At 34.8% G+C, this 26,719-nt stretch overlaps 1 long non-coding RNA gene across 1 annotated transcript in view; it reads left to right on the top strand.

Moving 5' to 3' along the window:
- Positions 1-6,378, top strand: part of LOC141451378 (uncharacterized) — a 32,373-nt gene extending 25,995 nt beyond the window's left edge. Inside the window, exon 3 of the long non-coding RNA XR_012456729.1 lies at positions 6,009-6,378. This is a non-coding gene — a long non-coding RNA (uncharacterized lncRNA). The remainder of the gene's footprint in view (positions 1-6,008) is intronic.
- Positions 6,379-26,719: the final 20,341 nt, after the last annotated feature.

Below are 26,719 nucleotides of genomic sequence, written 5' to 3' on the forward strand. Positions count from 1 at the left end.
CCTAGATATAGATTCTTATTGTATTTATATTTGACAACTAAGTTGTGCCATTAGTCTTCTTTGTCTAATTTTAGATCGGCTGGTTATATAATAAGAGGTATCTATCGGTATTAAATGAAAAAAACAAAGATTATTTTTAGAATTGAGTGCTCTCTCAAAATCCAGATATCTCAGATGATTTACCTCAGATGATGGATCAGATGATTTGCAGGTCTCTATGTAGTATCTTTTAAAATGCATTACTCACAGGTTTATAAGCTCGTTCTTCTGTACTATATCCCCTTCTAGATCCTTATTCTCCAGGTTCAGCGTGGACATTTTCCAAAGCAGTGCGCCACAGACTCTTTGCAATTCTAACTCCCATAGGGTCACTGTTCCTACCTGTATTATTTTCATCTTGAACGAATGGCGATGCTCTGGTGCATGGCCGGTAAACAGTGCCACTATATAACTTAGTTCTTTCCAGCTAATAATTTCAAGGGAATCCTTAGTCTAAAAATTCTGAATAAATCTCTATGACGGGGTGCTATTGGTTAAGTTTCTGCCATCTCATGTACGTCTTTTGTAAATACTTTAATGTGATGAACAAACATCGAGTTGCGAGTCTACGAGGGGTTGAGAATATCCATCTTTATCAAATCTTTTTTGTTATCCTGAACGCCTTGGACACTTTAAAATTTTACTATTTTCTGCCGTCCTATTCATTAAGTCTTCTTCTACATTCCTTTACCAGCCTTAATAAAGACTTTGACTTTTCTAGAGCGTTCAAAATAGCTTGTACCTATCTAGTATTCAATCTCAGGTTAATTGAAGCTCGCAAATGTTATCTGATATAAATGAGAAAAAGTTTCATACTTTTCTTCGAATTTATTTCTTTTTTATTTTTTGGAATCAACAGATTTCTTGCACATTTCTGTCTATACGTAAATAGAGTGTCGCAGACCGTCTAGAGGAAGAATTCAAATATAGGCCTGGCGTCTTCTAAAGCGAAAATGAATGTTCTTTAGCATCACAGGTCAGCGTTAAAAGAACAGGAAAAATAGAATTTCTAGCAAAATATGCTGTAAAATATTGATTTATTATATAAAAATAAAAAATCTTTGCTACGAATTATAAAATTATAAAGCAATAAAAAATAATAAAAGTAATACTAATAAAATAAATTGTTAAATTTAATTTAAAAATGTTTGAAAATAACTATAAAGAAACTTTTTAAGGTTTCACACAATCTTTAGGTGATATAAAGTGAATTCAAAATAAATAAGAAAATTCCATGTGAATGCTGGTAACAATTGGAAGTTAACCTTCATAAGAACCAACCAATGGAGGAGAAAACTATAGGATCACATAGGAAACTAATTCAATTTGTCCACCGTCATTGTGAAATAGATCGCTTTTACGTTCCCAAGGCAACTTATCTAGCAATGCGGTGGAGCGGAAAAACCAATTTACATCTGATACTCAAAACAATTTAAACTGATCCTGGTTGGTTGGGAATATGTCCTTAAGGTCGCGACACATGTTTAAGGAGTTTACATTGTTTTCGCTATTATATATATTTGAAACGCTTGATCAGTTTAAACAATTCATTCTTTAAATTTTATGTCCTTTGCAAAGAAAATAAATATATACAATTTTAAGAGTCACGAATCTTTGAAAGAAATGTGTAACTAAAAAGTGAAAGCCTTTTACTCTATGTAAATTAAAAATACTAAGCTGAGAGGATGTCTTAATATCATTGTAATAATGTGGATCTATGCCATAAAGCTAACTACGCTCTCTTTTATGGTGTTGGCAAACGGGTAAAGCTGGACATGGATGTTGGACCCCTCTAAGAGAATGAATCACTAGATAACTTGCTTCTCGCGTCAAGCAAGTAATTATCAATGAAACCATACTCTAATGGAATCTTTAAGTAGTAGATGATACGAATCTTAAGTGGCTTATGGCATTGTCACTGAGGAATCAACAAGGTATGCTGAAATAACAGCGTTCAAAATGAAAACCAATGAGCACTGAAGCCAACCTTTCAATTTGCTATGAAATCAACGTTTAGCACTAAGCTATGAACGTCATTCTAGAGAAGAAATTTATTATGAGAAGTGTTCGACATACCAGAGAAATTCCGGAAACAGATTGGAGAGAGTTTCAGGTATGGGGTTTTTGGTTTGATTCGAACGGTATTCCAAAAATGACTTCGGGTTTCTCAAGATTTGAAAAAAACTCTTCAAGAATGAAAAAATAATTGCCATTTCAGTCGTGATACACTTATTCTGCCGAGCTTTCGACCTAGGGACTAGGTCATCTTTAGGGCTAGTTTACAAAGTAATATTTTTACATTACAGGGTTGGGTGTGTCTTCTGTCTTGTCTGTTCATGGACTTCAAGACAAGACTTCGGCAGAATAAATGTATCATGACTGAAATGGCAATTATTTTTTCATCCTATTGAAACTATGAATCAGTCACCAAAAAGAATGAACAACTCTTCAAGAACTTTGTTCAATATTGCGGAGGCCATAAATTATGGATTCACCGGGAATAATAAGCCATCAGATATGCAAGCACCTAATTATAAACCCTCAGTCGCAACCACTTTAGCAGCTGCACTAAGACACTGTAATATGACAACTTGGACATGTTATCTTTAACTGATAATAGTGAGCTTCAGCGACTCGACCTGCCTTAGAGTCTGTAGGTGCAGTTCTCTGATCACTGTGCCCGATTTGGAGACTCTGGCTTCAACAAATTTATCTAAACTTTGAACTTATATTTCAAGCACTTAGATCAGTATCTTTAAATTAAATAATTTTACCGGAGGAATTAGTTTGGGGCAATTTTGGAGAAAGATTCCCATTTCCTTCTTGCCTCACTTTGCACTGTATCTTATTCTTGTCTATTTGCTGTTTTATGGATTTCCTTTACATCCTGATGACTCCTAGCATATTTCGTTCCATTGTCCTACAATGGTCCAGTGTGGAATCCAGCATTAAAACCGTAAGTGAATTCAGGTAGTCATTCTAATATGTCATTCTAAAGCTTGGTTTTCAATTTGAAATCAGTACTGGATTTAAAGTTGTGCTTGAAGTTCACCCGAAATTCCTCTATCCAAGAAGAAATCTCATTATTTCAAACATCTGACCTTTTATTTGAAATTATGACCCAAATATATTAAAGTTTACTTTGAAAGGGGTATTTTGCGGCAGGAGTAAAGTTATATGCTTTAGATCCATTTTATTAATTATAATATACATACACTACTAATACAAGTAGCATTCTCATAGCTCTTCAAGAGATACTAGATTGTGGGCATCTCCGTTACTAAAGGTTGGTATTCTGATGGTAGGCTCTCAGTTGTTTAATGTGGTAGCCCGCTGGCATTTCCTCGAAACATTTGATATACTCCATAGCAACATGAATTCTTGTCTTAAATTGCATAAAATTGTTGCAAAAAGTTGTTAAACATGTATATGAGACTCTTATAAAGAAATTATTCTAACTGTTGATCAATGTTCTAAACATATAAACCATTATTTAAGTCTCGATACTTACTTTTTGTCTTTAACTAAAATATGAGGGACATTAAGTCCAGTTCATCTGGAGTTTTATACACATTTTCGTCATCAAAAGTAGCTTGTAATTAGTAATAAACTGTTAATTTCTTAGTACAGCATTACAAATCGTGTTAAGAAACATGTAGCCCATGGTCACAGACCTCAGATGAGTTCAAGAATTATAGTTACTTATTAAATTTTAATGAAAATAAAAAAAAAAAATCACGTTTTTGAGTAGTAATGGCGAAAACTCCCAAATAACCGCAATCCGATATCGCGAAACAGCAAGCATTGCGTCAGAAACAAAAAAAGTTGTAGTTCCTCATTATCAAACATATTTATGACATAATGTGCAAATAGGATGTATGTTAAATTAAACATCTCAACTAACTAACAATTTACGAATTGAAAGTCTTATTAGAGAAATAACAATTTTTGCAATTTAAATTTAAATTTTGGCTATACAGTACATAGTTATATTTCATATCTTGCAACTTGAATGATAATTGCTAACTTCAATTACTTATAAAAGCTTGAATATCTTCCTTATCTTCATTTTTGAAGAATATCTACGCCTCTCCTCAAAAAGCAGTATCTTCAATGGGTAAAATTAAAAATGAAACTAGATGAAGCGCATGTAGGTTGGAGGATACACTGGCTCCCTGGGAGAGAAATTGCATCGGTTCCTGTGTCTTCTTCAGGGTATACGAATTCAATTACCATAATGCAAAAGGTAAATTACATACATATGTATTTAGCATCTCATACGAGGTAAATAAAAGAATTGTAGCAGCAAATCGATGCTTTGGAATAAGAATATGAAAAGCAACCTAATGTACAAGAATCCTAGCATATTCTACAAGATGCTTGTAGTGCTTCTTAACAAATGGTACTCAAACCTAGACCGTTCCGAACACATACGAAAACTACCTCCATGTTTTCGGAAGCGAAAAAATCTTGGTCCAGTTAAAGAAGGTAATTTGTGTAGAAGGTGGAAGAACAAGGAGCTTTTTGACTGAACAGAGAAGAAGATTAGTCTGTGCAGAAGGAGGTGTGGAGGTCACGTGATTAGATTAAGGGTGCCAAGGAAAACTCTGGAAGGAGACCCAGAACCAGGTGGCTGAATGGTGTTGAAATCTTCTGGTACTTGCAATGGAGAGAATCCGCAACCAAGGGCTGGAAAATAGTTATTGAGGAAGCCAGATCCATAAAGGTTTTTAGCGACACGTAGCCAAAACCCGTTACACCAAATTTCATTCCAAACTTCCCCAACATTTCAACACACACCTTCCCAAAGGCTGAAGGCCTAGCGATCACCTGATCGCATGATAGAAAAGAGCATCCTCCCGAAATCACCCTATCGGGATCTTGAGTTTGGTGATGGTCACCGTTGGATGGCCCTCACTCATCTTTCAATTTATTTTGTTTACATATTATTCGCAATCATATTTACTTGTTGCCATTGGGCAGTTGTAAACCAAATAAGGAAAGTTTTTTCAATAGTCTTAAATAAATGACATGGTAACAAGAAAGATGCTGAGCTTAAAACTCAGGTAGTAAGCGATTATTCTCACCAATTTCCGCCAGAATCCTAATATTGTTGTTGCTTTGTTTGATGTATACCCAAAATTTAGGTGCATAAATTGGTTATGGTTAAACTTTTGGTAGTAGGTACATAATCCGATTAACCTTATAGGTAGTTTAATAATAATTTCATAAATCTGATTAGTTTACATCAAACTTACTGAAAACTTTGTTCTTAAGTACATTAATATAAAATTGAGTGTACACTTCATGCTTCGAGTGCTTAGGTCTCTAACGTATTTATGACCTATATATTACATACAGGCGCTTCTTTGCGATCAATATGTTCCACCAATCCAAAAATATTTATATTTTTTGAATTCTATCAAAATTTAATGTCATTTAATGGCCGAGCTCTCTTTTCTTGTGTAAGCAGGTCCGATTTCCCTGGAGGCTACTTAAATTTTAAATCTACTTAAAATTATTTATCGTAAACAGCTGAAACAATAGATACAATAGCTAAAAACAATGTACCATCTGTTTGATTTTAATGCTACCAAATTCCCTACATTCAGTCCTGTGGTTCATTAAGGTTCTTTTTACTGGGTAACATTAGTTTTTATAGATAGAATGACTTTGCTATTCCAGCTATCTACATTGAACGAAGAAAAAGGAATTATTTTGTGGCCAAGTGGTTTTAGTTCTTGTGAAGAACTAGTACCATGAGTAAATCAATTAGTAAAAGGTGGGAGGCGAAGTGTAATTAGAGATGGCGTCTGGTTTTACAAGGTAAGAAAGTATATTGCAGAGGAAACCGTGATCATCCAACCAAACACAAGCCTGGCCAACCGCTACTCAACACCTGTGCGCCGGATATGGCTGAGACTCTTGATTATGTAATCGATAATATTTTTTTTTTGTTTTTGTCTTAGGACTGTATGTTGGCAAACTCCGCCTTGATATTTGATCTACACTTCTCACAAACTACGGCTGACAGCTCCAACTTCTCATTGTCCATTGTTTTTTGGAATACATCTTGGCAGGCAATAAAAAACTAAAACAGGGCTAATAAAGCTTCGAAAATAATTTGCATATTTGATTTATTTCTCCCTACAGACATGTTAATGTGCCGTTTTACAAGTTTACGAACTACTCATGTGCACATCACGGAAATTAACTTCGAGTTAAATAAAATAAAACAATTAGCCCATAAAATTGTAAAACTTTAATTAGGTAGGCGGTATTCTAACCGCTAAAACAAAAGATTTTCGTTTGTTAATTAAGGGTCTACTTACTTTTAATTATGATTTTATCTCTGCTCTAGCACAGAGTAGTTTATTTAAAAATTTTGGGAATCACAGGCTCACTTCTTTTGCGGAGTAGAGCTAGTGAGGGTAAAGTTAGATCGTTAACGAAACAGGATTTTGGTAGCAGTCACACATTTCTGATATAAATAGAAATTTTCTATAAAACTGCTTTTGAAAAAACTGTAAGTATTTAGTGATTCCGTGTAATTATTTCTACATGTGTACTTACAAATTTACCAGCTGTAATGTGAACAAGTAATTCGTGAATAACCACAACGGAATAATCAAAATCTTTTATCTTAAACTCAACATTGAACATGCAACAGGAAAAATAAAATAAAAAAATAAAGTTGAAAATAAAGTGTGATGTTTTTCATTCTTAGTTCTTCTTCTTTTTGGAAAGGATGTAAAGGTAGTGTAATAAATGTTTTGAAAGTCAATCGCTAATTTATGCTGGGTAATAAAGCCGCGCGCGTCCGTGTAACAGATCACGTACGGGACATACATACTCACGGAGTTGGCTCCAACAGCACCATTGTTTTGATCGTAAATAAGAGCCAGTTAGTAAGACTTGAGTAAAGACTGCTCATGATATAAATACATTGAGACTCGTCACCCACTTTTATCTCACTATTAAATCAAACCGTAAAGTGTGGGACATTGTAGGGTATAACCTTTCTGCTAGCTAATTTTATTTTATTATTTACCTTTCTGTCTAGCGATCATGCCCTTAACTTTTCAAACTGTTCATTGGTTATGTTATATGTAAGCTGTTTATTAAGTAGTAGTTTAAAATAAAGTGGATTTAATGACTGCTTCAGTCATACAGTCAAATTTACAACTATATTAGCAAACATACGAAATGTATTTGTGAAATGAGAAGTTTATTGGCGTAGCAGTGAAGTGCCTTCAAACTATATCCCGAACCTCTCCTCCATAACATTACTCGCCTTTGAGTCCTGTATGATTCGTTATGAGCAAGACGTAAGCAGTGCAAAGCAGAAACATACTTTGAGTATTTAGTGCGACTCACTGGAATCCACATACTAGACTCAAACGACTTGAACTAAACCAGAGATATCGAATGCTCAAAGACTAACTACTTGACAAACGGTCAAAACTGACTCTTACAAACAAGAAACGACTATACTCAGCCCTACTCGCTCCTATCTGGACTTACGGATTTGAACTGTACGGAACAGCTAAGCGTTCGAAGCTAAACAGAATCCAAACCCTCCAGTCAATAATCCTTCGAACCATCACTGAAGCACCTTTCTACGTGAGCAACCATACCATCCACACCGACCTGCGAATCCCCTTTGTTTCTGTCCTTGCCCAGTCCCGCTACATCAAAGTCCATTCCAAACTTTACCTTCACTGTAATCCTTTAATCAGCAACCTGTCCTGCACTAAACTCCCGTCAAATCCTCCTCGCAGACTGAGGCGCCGATGGCCTCGCGAATACCTGGTTGAGAGATAAAATGGTCCATCCTTCGTATTCAATCCATTAGGTATTTTACTTTAACCGACTTATGATGGTCATCGTTGGATGGCCTTCATTCACGCCATTCCAGTGATTTTATTTTATTTACTTATTTATTTATTATTTTATTTTGTTTTTACTTTATTTTTTGTCCTATATCTCACATTTATGATGTACTATACGCTATCATATTTGCTTGTTGCGTTTATGTGTTATGCAGTTGCGAATTTAAGAATAAAGGAAAAAAAAAAGTATTTAGTAAAAACTGCAGTGATAAAAAGGGTTACCTTAAAATGCATGTTTGCTTTGAAGAGAAAAGTTTTAATTTTTTTTTAGTAAAAAGCGACAATCTCCTCTTTGAATCTGTGAACGAAAGGATTTGATCCATGACTTAGCTTACCTAGAAGATATTTTTGATAACACGAATTTAAAAAAAAACATAACATGAACTTTCGAGGGCATGAAGTCACCATGATTAAATTCTACAAGCTAAGTTTCCTGTACGGAAATATAGATAAGAGGCCGACGACATCTTGGGAAATTTTCAAAGTTCAGGAGCTGTTTATGAAAGTAGAGTAAAAAAATCTCTCTTATAAAAAAAATAAATAAAAATCCTAGAAACATTACAAGAATCTTTTTAAGTATTTGTTCTTTCTTTGACAACATGTTGGATCCTGGAACCACAATAATTTCTTTATCGATTGTTGGTCTGAGTAGGGCTTATTACTTATTGTTGAGTTGCAAGAAGCCCTAGAAAGAGAAAAGAAACAATGGCAACCATGAGTCTAGCCAGAGTTCTCCTCTGGGAATCTAGTGCCCAAACCATTCGACTAATCCTTTCCCTTGATTCGGTAATTGAAATTGAATTAGCATCTAAAATGCAGTGCCTTCCGCCAGCAGCGAAATAGATTAATTTCAGTAATCTAAATGTAGGAAATGTTCAGTAAAATTATGCTTCAAGAAGCAGATCCTATTATTTTTCATTCGATATATATGCAGGGCTCTAAAGAAAGTCTTTTCACTATCAATTAGCATTGCCACGTGTAAGAAGACAAGAAGCAAAAAATAAAGTGACCTGAAATGCCTAATGAATGAAGAGGCAGAGAGACGCCAGCGAGTTTTGTAGCCTTGGATTTTAGACCTTAATAATGGTTTAATTAGAAAAGAATTATACTAGATTTGCAAATCATGAACCAAGACGATAAAAGAAATAATTATAAATTTACAAATGAACTCTGCAGGCTGGCAGAGCATTGAAAAATATTCAGGGCCCAACGAGTACTTTAAGATGGATTTTTGGATTACTTTGAAGTACATTAGGAAAGGGAATTTACATTGGAAAGGGTTTTAATACTAATTTAAGAGCTAGTTTTTGAAATCTTTTAATGTTACATGAAAATTATTAATTGTACACATGAATTTAGTTTTTTTAATAGTTTGAGATAAAACTAAATTTTATGAAACAATAAAGTAGCTTTTAATAGACAATGTAATCTGTTGCCTGCAATTAACAGAAGGCCACATGTGATTTTATTTTTTACAAGTAATTGCTGTCAGACAATAAGGAAATGAATTACTCCTGAGTACAAGTTTTTTTCTTCCATTATGAGAGTCTTCAAGTTGTGATCAGTTGTAAACTGTCTTTTTAATGTCCAGTTTGTCCACAAAAAAATCAGTCACAAAAATTTGTTTTAGATTGCTTTTGTATGGCTCATGTAAACAGATTGGAGAACAAGCAGTGATCTAACTAGTATACAAGTAGTGTACAATACCACTAAAATGTTTTGTGTAGCGCGTCAAAAAAAACCTAAGGTTATATTGCTTATAACTATAACTAAAACTATACAAACCGAGAACTATACCTAGCTTTTCCTAGTCTTAGACTGAAGACCTTGTCTGCTTTCCACCTTCTCATTTCCTATTGGGTAAGAATAATTGGATATTTTTACCGACTTCTACTAAAATTAGAATAATCGTGTAAAATCGTTATTTTGAATACACATTATTTTTATTCAAAGCCGTCGATGTTAGTCTAACTTTAAAAAAAAACGTATTTTCAAAAACATTAAACAGGTAGCCTTATTTATTTTGTTTTCGTCCAATATAATTTTATTGCTTTGTTTATTATTACAATAAAATGTTTGTGTTATTGTTAGGTGCAGCTTTTATTTACACATTTATTACATTTTTCGTTTTTTTATCTTCTAGTTTCACAAGGTTCTCTAATTTAAGTTAATGTGACGGTATTTATATATTCTTTTTTTACCTCTTTAACTAACTCTGGTCTTGTATTTATTGTTAGACTATAAGCATTCTAATGGCTGCCACACTACCTGAACTACTGCCCCTAACAGCCAACAACATTCTTCGTCTTGATCATCGTCACAAATTTTCGCTGAATGACCACCAATCTTCCCGCTAACAACACGTAAGACTCTTTATGATTGTTTGATTCTTCACAAAAGTTAAACCACTGTTACCACCAATTCGTACCATTGTAGCGCATTCTTTCTCATTTTGAAATGTTCATGAGTTTCAAAAGGAAATATTTATTATATTGACTGCTGATAAGGTAAGTGCCTGGTATTTAACACAATCTATTTTATTTTATGCTTGGAATGCAAGATTGTCTTTAGTTTTATCTGTTCTTATACTAACTCCCTTTATCATTACATCTGGTGCACTTTTTCCTTCTGCTACCTCGTTGGTCATTATATGTTCTGAAGTCTGAACATTCAAAGCAGATTGCAACAGGTTGACACCTACTTACTTTCTAATCTAGCAGGATCTGATCTTACAGATAGATAAGATGCTGCCAAGTTTTCTATTGCGGACCTCTGGCCCATCTCTCCCACTTGCAACCCAGTTAATGAATAAATGTAATTAATTGGTAATTGGATGTTAATTAATTTCCAGAGTTTATAGTTTGAATGTGGAGTTAGGATGAGGAGAAGAAGTAGGGAAACATGTTTAACATCTCCAATCGATGAAGGCAGTCAGAAGTGCACCCCAGAGATGGGCGTATCTTGTAATGTTGATGTAAGCCCTCTCTTCATAAATATTGATAAGCATTCACTGTGGATGCCACCAGTCCCGAGCAATTCATTAAAGAAATCTCTGGTATAAAATTGTTGAACCCCTTGGAAGGATGGTACTGTGAAAGAAGAAGGCAAGAAGACCCAACCGCAACAGCAGAGGCAGTTTTTCTCTTCCTAGACAGCACCTTCTACAATAATGTGAAACTTCTGTGCAATTATATGGTTGGAAGGAAAGTGTTGTGGGTTTAAAATTGTATAACTCGACTACCACTGGTTCAATTTAATTTAAATAAGAACAATTAGCAATAGCACATCAATGACAGTTAGAAAGAAGTCTATCTTTCCCATCACTGAACAAAATTAGACCCTCAGGATTAATATTATTCTACGAATGCCACAGAGATGAAGGATCCGCCAGCAAGCAATTTTACAAATACTAGAAAAGGTGATGATCCGTGGGCGAATCCGATGTCTGGAAAGTACTGTGTGTGAGGCACAACTTCGATCGCTCCAGTTCATTCAATGAGGCGGTGATTCTTGAAACGTGGATGTGGGCAAAGTAACGCAATAAAAAATCAAAACCTTTCTTTTGCACAGTTGGCTTAATGTTTTCAAAAAATAATAGTGAATAAGACCATCCACTCTCCAAAATACCTCACCTGTGTTACAAGTCACGATTCCATCCATAAGTAAGTCGTCATTGATGCACATATTAGAAATCATCCACTTTTCGGACTTTCTTATCTTTCAAATGCGTTTTAAACTCTGCACAGCAGTAGAGTAGTAACGGCCATTTCTTGCACGATTCCTCATACCATTTGAAGTGGACCGGATTTGTTTTTGTCGCAAAATGGGATCTAAAAATTGAAACAAATACAAGATGGAGGCTCACAAGGGATTGATAAAAATTAACTTAAGAACGACATCAGAGAAATTCCTCTTGTATCTGAAGACTTAGCCCATTGCTATTTATGTTTATTCTACAAACTTCAATTTATATTTAAAAGAAATACCCAAATCTTATCAAATAGGGTACCTTACATAGTGTAGAACCATTTAGAGTGTAGTGGAAAGGTATTTGTGTACACTATAGTGAAAGAAATTACATCGCGCACGGATAAGTTCGGCTCCAAGCAGTTCTGAAAGCATCCACGAGATTAGGGCTTACAATGCCAATGTAAATAGAGGAATCGCACTGGGTTGATCGCCTTCTATACACGCCAATTCGGAGCCAAAAGATTTCCCAAAACTCACAAACATTGATCACCATAAAGTTCTCCCATTGGTTTCAAAATGCATATCAATTTAAGAACATTAATTTATTTAGTTATTTACAATCTGTGTAAACATATACAATAAGTAAATTAGAAGGTGGACGAGAAAATGTTGTTGCGTGAAGAGTAGGAGGATAAAAACTACCTAGCGGAAGCACTATTGACAGGAACCGATTATGATGGTGATGGTCTTCAGACCCCAAGGAGGTCTCGGAGCTATTGACGATTCAGTCGGCGAGGAAAATTGTTAGGGATGTCAGAAGAGGCGAGAGACAGCACAAGAGGATTAGAGCAAGTAGAGAGAGCAGTATTGAACCTTTGATTTTTCGTCTTGGCTAGTTAGTGTACGAATGGAATGTTAAGGTCGTTGTGAAGAAGAAGCGACAACTATCTGTCGCAGTAGTTTTGACTGAAATGTTTTGTACTGTCTGTATGTTTGTGGGTTTGACTGAACCCTACAACTCTAGTCCGTAAGTCCACATAGGTTTGAGGATAGTATTATATATTTAACGTTTGAGTTCTGTGGGCAATTTGGAGCGTCGTCCAAGTAGTCTGTAAAGCAGTTTCGCACGTTTCGTCATTGCTTGTCTTTTAGGTCTAGTGTGTGGCCGTTAAAACTTAATTTGGAAAATACTAATGAACGCACGGTAAAGATCTTTTATATTTATTAAAATATCGTTCCTAAATTGCAGTTTAGAATGCAGTTTGGACGTAAGGTAGTGTAGCGCTGTTTCTGAAAAATCGATATTCATTTCGCAAAGTATTACAAAATTCCATTTTTTGTATGATTCCTTTAATACAACTAAAATAAAAAGAAAGGTGACAACGGAAAGAAAACTAATTTAACAAATGCTATTCTAGTTACATCCTATCTTACTACTCGTGAAGAAAAATTTTTTTAATAAATATGGATGTTAGCGTAATGGAAGAGGGAAAGGAAAAAAAAAATTACAAAATAGCAAAAACTCTGGAGATATCTTGAGATTGAGCAACAGAGGGAAAAAAATACAAAAAGTCAGTTTTCTTTATTTTTCGTTTGTTTGTCCTTCTTTAGTTTAGAATAGAGCGTCAGTCTGTCAACCTGACTGCGCTCCTGGCAACATTGTGGCAGGTCTAGCAACAAAGGAAATAATTAGAAAGGATTCTCTATCTCCGCTCGTCAAGGAATGAAGCATAGAAAGGACGAAAAAGCCCTGAGGGAATACTGGCGAGACTTGAAGTGATTTTTCTAAAAGGAAATGATCATAAAATAAAATTCACCAAGTTTCTGGCTACGAAACATGTCAATGTTTCGGTATTCATTCTCAATTACTGGGAAAAACAAATGATTTTGTGGAGTAAGACATAAGTCTAAAATTTCAAGTTTCATTAAAGATAAGTAAGAACTTTGATTATTTAAGAAAGAGTCATGTCCACCCTAGTTTTATGAAAATAACAATTTTTACGCTCGCAATTAGGGAACAAATTTTAATAGTATATAATTAATTTTCATATAATAGTTTTATTACTAATATATTAAATAAAATTACCCAGCTTGTATAATTTATCTAGATTCACATTTAACTTCACCTTTTTCAGCTCCACTTAAATTACATACTCAAAATATTAATTATTCCTAACTTAGGAATCCTAAATTAGGCACTTTAGAAATCATGAAATGCAATAGTCTCTGGTTCAAAGAATTAAATAGCATAGTTTCAGACTATGAACTGGGAATAGAACTTAATTTAAATAACGTAGACTTATGGTTATCTATTTTGAAAATTATTCAGTCTCGCTTTAAAGACTATTTCCGTCAGAATTGTATATCTAAAGCCCTAAGTTCTTTATCAGATATAATTTACAAAGAATTGAATTTAGATGTTCAATATGAGGTGTGGCTATTAAATAATAAGACTATTGCTATAAAACATTTTATTTTAAATTTTATACATATTTAGTTGTTATCACCTTCAATATACACCCCTCCACTATCCCAACAACGCTCCAAGCGAATTTACCATTGTTCGAAACAGTGCTGGAAGTCTTTTTCTGTGAGCTCCTGCATGTCGCGTGCCGCTTTTTCTTTCACAGCTTCAACGGACTGAAATCATGTTCCTTTTAATGCAGGTTTGACTTTGGGGAACAGATAAAACTCTCATGGGGCCAGGATAGGCGAATAAGGCAGATGGCCTAAAACTGGGATGTTGTACTTGGCTAGAAACGTCTTGACAGACAATGCAGTGTGAGCCGGCGCGTTGTCTTGATGGAGAACCCATGACTGGTTCTTCCACAAATGGGGTCGTTTTTTCCTTATTCTTTCACGGAGTTGAGCAAGTATCTTACGGTAGTAATGTTGATTAATTATAATCGATATTTTCATCCGTTTTGGACATGGAAGGGCGACCCGGGCAGTCATCATCTCCGACGTCTTCTCGGCCATCTTGAAAACGCTTAAACCACTCAAAAACTTGCGCACGTGATAAACATTTATCGCCATAAACTTCTTTTAATAAAATATAAGTTTCAGTTGCAGTTTTACCTAGTTTCATGTGAAATTTCAAGACAATTCATTGCTCTACTACATGTGTAGTATATCATATTTTCGGCAAAACGAAACTAATACCTCTTACACATACGACGGTTCCGGTCAGACAAATTTCTCTACAAACACGTGAGACGCTGCAATCGAAAGAAAAGGCTTTACACTGCAGAGCTGTCGGTCGTTAAGATTTGGCGCATGCATAGTTCTTCTGTAGCAGCATCAGTCTCGTTATTTAATAGCCACACCTCGTATATGAATGCGAGCTACCAATAAATCACATCAGTTGGATAATTAAGTCACGGGGAGATTTGTTATAAAGTGCAGTGCACTTAAAGAGCCGTCAAGGCATTTATATTCCCTTTGTAATACGTCTCAGGTAGAGAATGTTTATCACCTTATCGCTGAATGTCCTTGTCTCAAGGAATTCTGAGTGTTACATTTTAATAAGAGCACTCTCTCCATGGAAGAGTTAGTGCAATATTTAAACGGATACAGAGGATGGTTACCTCTCATTAGATGCTGCAGAGATGCGAGGAAATATAGGTATTGATTCGTTTCTGAATTCAATGGTTGATAATTTTTCGGATTTTGATTTGTGCCTGGAATTTTGTATAGCTTTAGATAGTGTGGCCCATTCTGGGTGCAGATTAAGTTTTTGGATAGGGTAACATCTCTAGGGTACCTGTATGTACATGAGTTATTGTAAATAAAAGGGAAAATAAATGAACGGAAAATGTGAATCACCTCTGGAATTATATTTATTTATTTTTATAAATATATACCTAATTATATTTAAATTTCATTTCTCTTTTTTAGTTTTACAAGTATGTTTAATACATTATTTTCATATTTCACACAAACTCCTCTGATGGTCAGTGACTAAGCGTAGGTTTTGTTTATATTTTTTGAATATAGGTAAGTACTAAAATTTTAGTTGTGATAATAAAGACATTATCTATCTATCTACTAATATAATAAGTGCTCAAACTGTGTACTAGGTAGATACACTTACTTCTAGAAAAATTCAAATCTCAAATTTGTCAGGATGTAATATTATCGCTAAGAATAGACAGATAATTAATCAGTATTATACTTAATTAAGAATTATATCACCTTGTTTGAGAATTTTCATCAATCTGTAGAAGAAAATTAGAGGCAGTAGAACGTAGAAGACTGAGCTCACCTCAACAATAACAACGAATTGTAGAAGCATTTTTGTTGAAGAAGAAAGGTAAGTTAGTAAGAGAGCAGACTTAGCAAGTTTGTGCAGGAGTGGCTGATTGTGCAGACAAAGCTTGGCTGTAGCACGCTCGTATGATGCATTGGTTGAACAGTAAGTCACAAACAGTCGGCTCTGCTTCAATAAAGGAGACAAATCGCAGCCTAGTCTAGGCTATAGCCAGGTGGCGCCCTCATTTCACCCGCCTTATCTCCCTGTTCACTCACACAAAGCACCGTCACTGTCCTCACCGTCTCCAAACCGCCACTGTCGGTACACTTTTCTTTCTAGTGGGTGATAGCCCCCCGAGTAGTGGGTATAAAACATTTTATTCCTTCCAGTATTCGCTTCTGTGTTTTATTGTTATAATAAAAGAATGATTTATTCTGGAGTCAGCAGAGGGTGAGAGAACTTTCTAAAATAGTATGTCGTGGATCTGGGTCAAGGGTGAGCCAGTTTCAATTCGATAACATGGATGCAGTATGTCTCCATATCTTTGGCATAACCACCTCGGGTAATGTTTTACATGCATACGTTTAACTAATAATAAAATCGAAAACCATTACAACAAACACTTATAAATAGAAAAACTTAACAGTTTGTAAATAAACCAAATCAATATTTCCCTAAATGTAAAGTTATGTAAGAAACAAACAAGGCGTTAGCAAGAAAAGTAGGTCGAGGCCAAAGGAAAATCTCATCCTCAATAAGTAATTTGCTCTCGGCTGTAGAAAATAAACAATTTTTAGAATTTTTCCCAATTTTACTAAATTGGTTCAAGAGGCGAGAGAGGAGATTGGTTCAAGATGTACAGCATCAAATTTTTCAGCGCATATCTCTGTCTGTGTGCACCAAAAACTGAGACTCCTAGAATTCTCAAAGGTATTTTGTTTTGGTACTGTTCTCGCTTCTGTACCTAAGATTTTGATCAAAATTCCTCGATTTTGCTACCTTTTTGAAGTGATGTTTTTGGACGTTTCTCCTGAAACTTCTACAAAGTCTAATTGCTGCTTAAAGTGCTATGCAGAAAGCTTCGTAAGTACAATTGAATTATTAATATTCACTTGCTAGTATGAAAAAAAGCCTAATATTTATAAAATATAATATAATAAATAAAATATTGTCAAGAAAAAGAAGTTATTGATTAGAAGATGGATTAAGGGCAATGTTATTTCTGGCCTTATCGTTCTTAAAATGCAGTCGTGCATTATTCACTAAGACAGCGGTAAATTATTCAACTTTACGTGCAAACAACTAAAAATTTTTGCATTTAATACATAATAAACAAATTAAATTTTATAAATTTACCTTAGATACTTTAGCCGAAGAAAAATTTGGCTTTTTAAATATTTTGTTCCAAAAAAACTTGCCTACTTTGCCTTCTCTAGAGTGTTTCCATACTTTAGCTTAAGATAAAATAATTGCAGATAGCTCAAATTCATCAATCGTTCTTCAGCACCTCTAAGACACTCCACTTCAACCGAAGTTAACACTTTAAGAGCCAACTCTTTAAATTACGAAGAAGAGATTTAAAAAAAAAAATCTCAAAAATAACTCTATTAAACCTTCTACACTTTGCACTTTTGAATATTTATAACAGAAAACTATCTGGCTGTTCAATAATTTATTATTTTTTAAAAACACCCATAACACCCCTATACTACCTGCAGATCACGTGAGATACCTCGGACTATTCCTCGACAAAAGACTTACTTGGAATCCTCATACTCGACTAAAAAGAAAAGACCTCAACACAAGATATCGACTTCTCGCCAGACTACTTGACAAACGATCGAAAATTACTTTACGAAACAAAAGAAGACTATACATCTCTCTCCTCATGCCAATATGGACTTACAGACTGGAACTCTATGGCGCTGCCAAAAAATCCAACCTTAACCGCATACAAATCCTTCAGTCTAAAATCCTCCGCCGTATTACGAACGCTCCTTTCTATGTGTCAAACCTCACCCTTCATACCGACCTCAATATTCCATTTGTAACCAACCTCGCTAAATCCCGCTACACTAAATTCCATAAACTCCTCAGATCCCATCCCAACCCACTCGCACAACTCCTTTCATCCCAATCACTTCCCGGAAACCCCGTACGACGGCTCAGGCGTCGCTGGCCCCGAGATCACCTGAGGAGCTAACGATGGTCACCACTGGGTGACTGTCATTCACGACAATCACGCCATGTCTATACTTATTTAGCACATTTACTTGTTGCATATATATTTGTGCAGTTGTAAAATTCTAATAAAAAAAAAAAAAAAAAAAAAAAAACACCCGAATAAGCATCAAGCTGAAATCAAATATTTGGTTTTGTTACCACCGTAATAACACAATTAGAGTTTAGTAGAAATCAACTAAATCTAAAGTTTCGCTTTACTCTGTTTACGCTACAAACTTCTCGCCAGACTACTTGACAAACGTTCGAAACTTAACCTACATAACAAAAGACTCTTATATCTAATGTTACTGCGACCCATTTGGTCATACGGCATCGAAGTATGGGGGATCGACTAAACCGTTCCAACTCACTACGCCTCCAAACATTACAGTCAAAAATACTTCGAAAACTTCTTAACGCTCCGTTCTATGTATCTAACCTCACCATCCATAATGACCTCAAAATCCCTTTCATTACAGATCTTGCTAACACTCGTTTCTTCAAATTTCATTCCACTCTACAGCAGCTCATCCTAACCCTCTCATAGATCACCTATCTTCCTCCACATTAACAGGTAATCCTCTAAGGAGATTGAAGAGAAGATGGCCTCGTGATCTTCTCTTATCTTAAGCACGTTACTGGAGTGGCACCACTGGGTGCCTTCTCCAATCATGATTTCCCGTTATTTCTTTTCCCTTTCACCGTATTTGCTTGTTGCAACAACTGTTGCAGTGGTAAATTGCAATAAAAGATTAAAAAAAAAAAAAAAAAAAAAACTGTTTTTTGAGATTTTTTTTCCAAAAACAGCTCCTCTAATTTCCGCTAAAAATGGTGCGCTAATTTTATTATTATTTGTTATATTTTTATTTAAGACTTGTACAGTACAATTATGGAAAAAAACATAATATATAGGCAATGGCAAATGCCGTCTGCCAGAGTTTACAGCATGAACAATTAAAGAAAAAATAAGTAAATAATAAGTAAAATAAGTGAATAAAGAGTACAAATAAACAATATAAATTTAAACAATAATAAATTATCTACTACCATTAAACTATACACAAAAAGAAATTGTAGCAAACTTATTGAGAAGAAAAATCAAAAAGGAAAAACACGTTTGTTTAAAAAGAAAAATAAGGAAGGAAAAAATAAAATAAATAAAGAAATTACAATTCAAAAATTCTAGAATTATCTTATAATGTCTATTCTAAATAATGTCAGAAAGCCAGTGATACCTGACCCTCCAGGCATGGCGAGCATAGCGTAGCAGCGGGCAAGGTTGGACCTGGCCAGACAAGAACCCAATGATCTCCTCCCTGGAGAGAGTAGCCTTTTTGAAATAAATTTGACGAAACTCAGATAGTAGAGGACATTCCCCCAGAAAGTGGTAAATCTCCTCGCGAACATTATAATTACACAGAGAACACTTTTCTTCGTCAAAGTCTCTATCTAACCAAGGCCTATGGTTCAAATACAGAAGCTCTCCTCGGAGCTTGAAAAACCAACGCAGGTCAAGGATGTTTAGTTTGTCATGAAAAGAGGCCGTTACGCAATCTTTATGTTCACGAACTAAGAAACTATATAAAGGAAAACGTTCGGACATAACCGCTCTGTTTAATGACTGCTCGGAAAGAGATTCCCTGATCGCAGAAACAAGAGAGAAAAGCTGACTGCGCCAGTTCGGAAGATCAGCGAGGCAACCCTCAAAGCCATGGGAGTACAACCTTGCCAAAGAGAGCCAATGCTTGAACCAAAAAAGTTTTTTATTGATAATTTGGAGAGCTATTTTTTTAGTAAGTCTATTATCAGGAAAAGAAAGAGTTTTAAGAACATATTTAAAGTGTAAAGATAATGTTTTATGCAAATCTATAACTTATATTTTGACTTAGTCTGGAAAAATTTGATGAAGGCACTTCTGGTGATGAGAGGTAATTTGATTTTCTTCTAAAGAGCAGGGTACTGTCTTGCCATCTGTAAAATAATATTAAGAAACTAATTTAAAGCTATTGTAAACTTGCGAATGTAAAAGCAATCTACAAACCGAATGTGCAAAACAGACTTTTTAGTATTTTCAGATTTCCTGGGCTTTTCACTAAACTTCGAGTATAAATTTCATACAGATTAATAAATTCTAATTTTATTATTTTTCTATAAAAATACGTCTCAGTATTTCTCGATGAGTAATTTAAAGTTTAATTTCAGTTTAAGGAGTGATTTTACAAACTGCATAATGTCTGTGAAGCTTGGGTACTTTCCAAAGACAACGAAACGATTTTGAATATATGGGAAAGAAAATAACTCAGAAGAATGTATGGACCTTCTGTGAGGGTGAACTTTGGAGGATGAGAAAGAATGCCAAACTCTGAGAGATGTACAGCGAGCCTGTTATGGTCTCTTTCGTAAGAAGGAATCAGTTGAGTTGGCTGAGAGACATGTGGAGAGGATGCCAGCTGAAAGAATCCAAAAAAAAGTTATTGGAATCTAAGCCTGGAGGAAGTAAAATCAGAGGAGGCCCACTTAAAAGATGGCTGGATGATTTGGAGGAAGTCCTCCAAAGACTCAATGTGAGGTGCTGGAGAAGGCCCAGGACCTTGAAGGACCAAGCCAAGGGGTAGCTAGGAAGGTCGGTTTTATTAAATGTGACTCAAAGTTCCGGAGATTAAAAAGATTTCTAAGATAGAACCTTGGGAGTAGTAGTGCGAGAAAGTAGTGTGGGTCTTCATCTGGAAGGTAACCTTGCTTATGGAACCCATGGGTTTCAAGACGAGAGTGATTCCTCTAATTTTTTTGTTTTTTCTATTTTTAAACACATTCACACACGCAGGCGCATGTTTACATGTAATATATACAGTACTTCAGGTATCTAGAAGGCACTGCCTTCACTAGAAGAACTCCACTTACACTGACCTCGCACATAGTGCACATAGAGCTAGTTTCTGTGTACATATCTTGATAGGCTTTTGCAAAGGTCAACACTAGTTCCTCGTTTTTTATTTACTGCAATTAAATAAGCGCAGAAGAAGAATATAATTATGGAAGAGGATTTAAGAGACAGAAAACAGGGAGAAATAGAGTCTACTTTTCTGTTAAATATAAAGCTATAAGTTCAATTTGTTTTGTAACACAGTTCTAGGGTTAATTGTTTATTAAAATGGTTCGCCAGTATAATAAAATATTCAATTTGTCTATTCGGTTTGTCATTGTAAACCATATTAATTATTAATTTGTTTGCTTCTTATTTAAAAGAATGAACTTCTTTTTATTGTAACCTGTGTGCCTGCAGACGGGCCGATAAAATTAAAATTAAAAAAATAAAATAAATAATAAATTAGTGAATAGGTATGGTTGTATCCTGTTGGAAGCATAGTGGCAAAGGGTGGGAGAGGTGCATATAAAAAGATATTATAATGTTCAGTTATTTATCTCCTGTCTGCTGACGAGAGAGAGATAGAATATGAAGGAGAAAGAAATGGGATGATGATCATAAACAATAGCGGGGCCCGTACGGATGTCAAACACTTTGGAACAAATGGACCAGTTATATAATATAATGGCTAACCAGATACTTGTATCGGTCTCAGTCCAAGGTAATAATGTGTCCGAGTACAAGCTGTGGGACATGGACGGACAGAGATCTCTGTACTTGGCCCAATAAGTCAAACTGGCTGGCGAACCCCCAGAGAGTTCGGTCGGCCGGCTGCTACGTGAACACTCTAGATGGATTAAGCCATATAATATATATATATTTTAGTCCGATGGTATCGCGCTTTTCTTACCTACACCGCCACTTCCAGCAGACAAATCTTTTCTGACAAATTTTTGAGTTATGTAAGATCCACTCCATACAAAATATACACGCTTTCTATTTAATATGTATAAATGTGGGTTGAATGGATTAATACTTTGCCATTTATCATTCTAAAGAAAAACAAAATAACTTTTTTTAATTTCTCTCACACCACTAAAGAAGGAGGTGTTGTGATCGAACTAATTTATTTTGTGTGGCGCGTTACACCGTTTTCAAATCCAATGTATACGTAAAAGGGGGTTTTTGGTGTTCGTACATGTGATATGTGTTCAACGTAACTAAAAAATAAAATAAAAGTGCTGCTCAAAATCAGTCAATACCGGAAATACGACTTCTTTATTTGGATTTTTCAATTTTCTCTAAATACTTTTCGAAAACGGCTCCATTCGATTTCCTTTCAATGAACTATAACTTTTATTAAATAAGTATTTTCCCTGGGCAATTCCGTTGCTAACACTTCTGGGCGTAGACGTGGATGGATTGTACACCCCTCCAAAGTACTATTTCAGTTTAATTTAGGGACTTAGTAAATATTAATGAATGAATTAATTAATTTTGTATTGCTTTAAGAGTACACAGCTCATAGCAATGAGTTGACCAAGTACATAGCTTCTTTACAATAATATAAAAATGTAATATAAAATAAATATAAGATAGTTTACGATATATAACAGATTTTAAAGTGATTGATACTTAATAAGTTTATATGGAGGGAATAACAGAAAAAATAATAAATGAAATCAATATTCTCCAATACAATAATATAAATGAATAGTGAATACAAATTAAGAGAAACGGCGTACGAGATGTTAAACAAATGAAACAAAAATCTTTATTTAAATAAATAAAACGGAGAACTTTACATGAAGGATCAAACTAATTTTCTACTAAACAGTAGCCAGGCGCGATAAGGCAGGCAAGTAGGTGGCTAATTAAAAATAGGCTAACAATAAAAATTATAAATAAAAGTCTAACAATAATTTTTAGGCTTTCGTCATAAAGAAATAAATATTATTCAATTTACTAATGTCATTCTCAGCTGACAGTAGATCCAGAAAATTTTCTCTTTCTGAACGTTGTCCGACTATGTATTTATCGATATAATATGTGTTCCAAAAAGAGGAAAGAATTGGGCAACATAATGAAGTATGTATTAAACTATCCTGACTATTCCTGCAAAGAGGGCATTCGGATTCCTCATAAGAAGTTATTGTGAAATTTCTAAATGATAGACCCGGGCGTGACGTTTCCCAGACAACCTTAGCTGAGCCAATATTCTAATTTTATTGATATGAATTTTGTTACTAAGGTAACTTGGGAGGTTCCCAAAAGAGCACATATCCCTGTAAAAAAAAACATTGAAACTACTATTAATAGCAGAATAAATGTCTTTAGAGATCAAATGGTTTAAATATTTTTGTACTAAACTATTATAATTTTCTTAGATAAGATAGGGGTATGAAAGAAATGTTACAAACGCCTTGTTGAACTCGCCGACACATTTAACTTACCTTTTAATATTGGGTGCTGGAGTTAAGAAAATATCTTTCCATCATCGGTTCAGAGGAAATTTGGATTGCCGAAGACCCCTAGTAAATATTAATAAGGATTTACTAAATCGCTTGAATCGGAATGCTACTTTAATAGTTTTTTTAAGTTATCAGCAGTTTTTCGGTTCAAGTAAATAAACTATTAATTTTGAGGCCATCTATTCCAAGATCTTAGGCATATAAATAAGATTTTTCGCGGAAAAAGAAAAAGATATATTTAATAACTGAAATTATGTAGAAATGATTGACAAATTCAACGATTGCCAGCCAAATGGTCAACATCAAGGGAAAAATAATAATGGCCAGCTAGCTGTCTTAGCACAGAAGGTCACAAAAAAAAAGAAAAAAAATAAGTTTTTTCGCATTGTCCACCACCTGTACTGTGTTCAAGCACATGTTCGATATTTACTGACAAATCACACTGATAAATACGTAAATAAATTAATTATCAGAGTAACATAAATAAATAAATATATAAATAAATCTGTTCACATCGTTACACGAGCGATTCTTTTTCCTTTAAATGGTGATAAAGTTGCCAGAAAGTGGAGAAGAAATTTCATTCACGTACTTTTACTCGGCGAGAATTATTGATAAGTTGCACACAGAATGGGCTGCAAAGTACATTTAACGAATTCAAATGGCACTGCTAAAATTACTTTTACCGCGTGAAATGTGCAATAAGAGGAAATCTTATTTTCAGAAGGTTTATTTTTTTATTTTTAAGAATATTACCCAACAAGTTAGAATTTTCCATCATATAACTTCAGCTAGATCTACCAAAGTTCTATCAGCTAATAACATTTATCACTTACACAATTTTGTTTTGATTTTCCTTTTTTTTTTTGGTTAAGGCGCGTCCAAATTTGAGACCATTGGCGCCCAGTCTTTGTTTTCAGGGCTCTGCCAGCATCTAGACCAGTGATGGCGAATCTATGACTCGCTGGTCCTAGACACTGACCCGTGCAAGCTTTTTCACTGACCCATAATTGCTAGGCAATTGTATCTTTACGCGGGTTGATTTAGATTTTCTAATTGTGTGGATAATTGGTATTCTATCTGTATTTTTTTCAATCACGCATTGACACAAAAGCAATTTAAATGCTATCTATAACCTTTAGTTTGATCATTACAGTTCTAAAACGCCAATGACGACAAATGCTTTTGTAGTGTTTGAAATAAAGCAGAAGTGTTTAAAATATCAAATAAAATGTATAATTTTACTCATATTTTGTTTGTTAAAAAAATCGACAACCCAAAGCAAATAACCAAATTTAGATCTTTCTTCAGATAAAACACACTTTTTTTAAAGATTTGTTCAGTTATGTTTGTAAAAAGAGACTTCCATAGCACTTGTTTCGTCCCGTTTTACCCGTTAAGCCAACTGAATTTTAAAGATGTTTAATTTTGAAAATATTCAAATTCAAAACCGAAAATATTCAGTTTAAAATTTTTAAACTTAACTCTTGGGCAAATGGGCATTAGGGACCCAAGAGCTAGTACAAAATTTGACCCACGTCTCAAAAATGTTCGCCATCCCTGATCTAGACTGTCATTATAGACAAAACTGTCTATCAACAGACATTGAGCTGTAAGAAGCTCTTAAGAAAGAAATAATCTAAGGGCCAGTAGCTGGATTTGAATCCGGAGTTTCCGCGTTGGAATTCAGTATACGCTAACCGCTTACCTAATGATTACTCCTTGCCCTCATTAATAAATTACATTTTTTCCTTCTTTTTTAGGAGGTAAATGAGATGAACTGGAGCGGGAAGAGCAGAAGGAGAGAAGCTACCCAGCGGTAGCACTCTCTGTATGAGAGATGGGAATGTAAGGAGGAGAATATGAGTGGGAGAGAGGAGAGGTTTAGTTCTTCAGACCTCAAGGAAGTCGCTGGGCCACTGGCGATTCAGTCGGCGAGGAGTATTAGGGATGTCAGAGGAGGCGAGAGACTGTACAAGAGGATTTGAGCTAGTAGAGAGAGCAGTATGGAATTTTTGATATTTAGTCTTAGCGAGTTGGTCTATGAACGGAATGTTGAGGTCGGTGTGAAGAGTGAGGTTAGTCACGTAGAAAGGGGCGTCAGCTATCTGTCGGAGGAGTTTTGATTGAAATGTTTGAACCGTCCGTAGGTTTGTTGATTTGGCTGAACCCCACAGCTCTAGTCCGTAAGTCCACATAGGTTTAAGAATAGTACTGTATATTAAACGTTTGAGTTCAATGGGCAATTTAGAGTGTCGTCCAAATAGTCTGTAAAGCAGTTTCGCACGTTTCGTAATTGCTTGTCTTTTAAGTCTAGTGTGTGGGTTCTACGTGAGCAGAAAATTATTTAACTTTTTAAAACGGTTATTGTTAAAAAAGAAAAAATTCCATACATTCTCTGTTCTAGGTTGAAGCAACAATTAAGGAACTTTCACAGTTAAAAAAATAAAATAATAATTTTAGATGACAAATAAGTGAACAAGAAAGGTTAACAGTAATTTCAAAATCACTCTTTGTTACTTGTTCACATAATGTTAATATTTATCTTAGCTCGAGGAGTGATAACATCAGCGAGAGAAATTGTCGCTCAATCTTAGCGTATAACATTTACACATAAGTTATAGTTGTATTTTGTACATGTACGACGTCACTATATTCTAGCGCGCCGCCTGTGGTGTGTAATTCCTACAACATTCAGAAGGAATTCCGCTTTATAATTTTATAACATCCGTCATCTTTCTATGTTATTTATTCATGAGTGTGCTGTATGTGGTTGAAAGCACTCGAGAGAATAATATGTATAACGTGTATTTATCATTTGTAAATAATAAATTTTTTGGATATTTAAATTTAATTGAATATGCAAAGGGATAAAAAAAAATCTGGAAAATAGAAAGGTTGTTCTTTCTATCGCGTTAACTAGAAGAGATCCCGCATTTTGATTTTTAAACACCCGCCATACAAATAAACATCATGACACAATCGTTTTGTTTAAAAAAGTTTTGAATATTTTTTCTAATGGCTCCAAAATTTCTACAGTTAGCCCTAAGGTTTCTTCAAATTGATCTAAGATTTCTACTAATGGCTCCAAGATTTCTACAGTTTTTCCCTCAGGTTTCTTCAAATTGATCTAAGATTTCTACAACTGGCTCCAAGATTTCTACAGTTAGCCCTAAGGTTTCTTCAAATTGATCTAAGATTTCTACTAATGGCTCCAAGATTTCTACAGTTTTTCCCTCAGGTTTCTTCAAATTGATCTAAGATTTCTACAACTGGCTCCAAGATT

Source organism: Rhodnius prolixus, unplaced genomic scaffold, assembly GCF_049639745.1.
Source record: "Rhodnius prolixus isolate KJV_2025 unplaced genomic scaffold, Rpr scaffold_1, whole genome shotgun sequence".
Lineage (NCBI taxonomy): Eukaryota > Metazoa > Arthropoda > Insecta > Hemiptera > Reduviidae > Rhodnius > Rhodnius prolixus.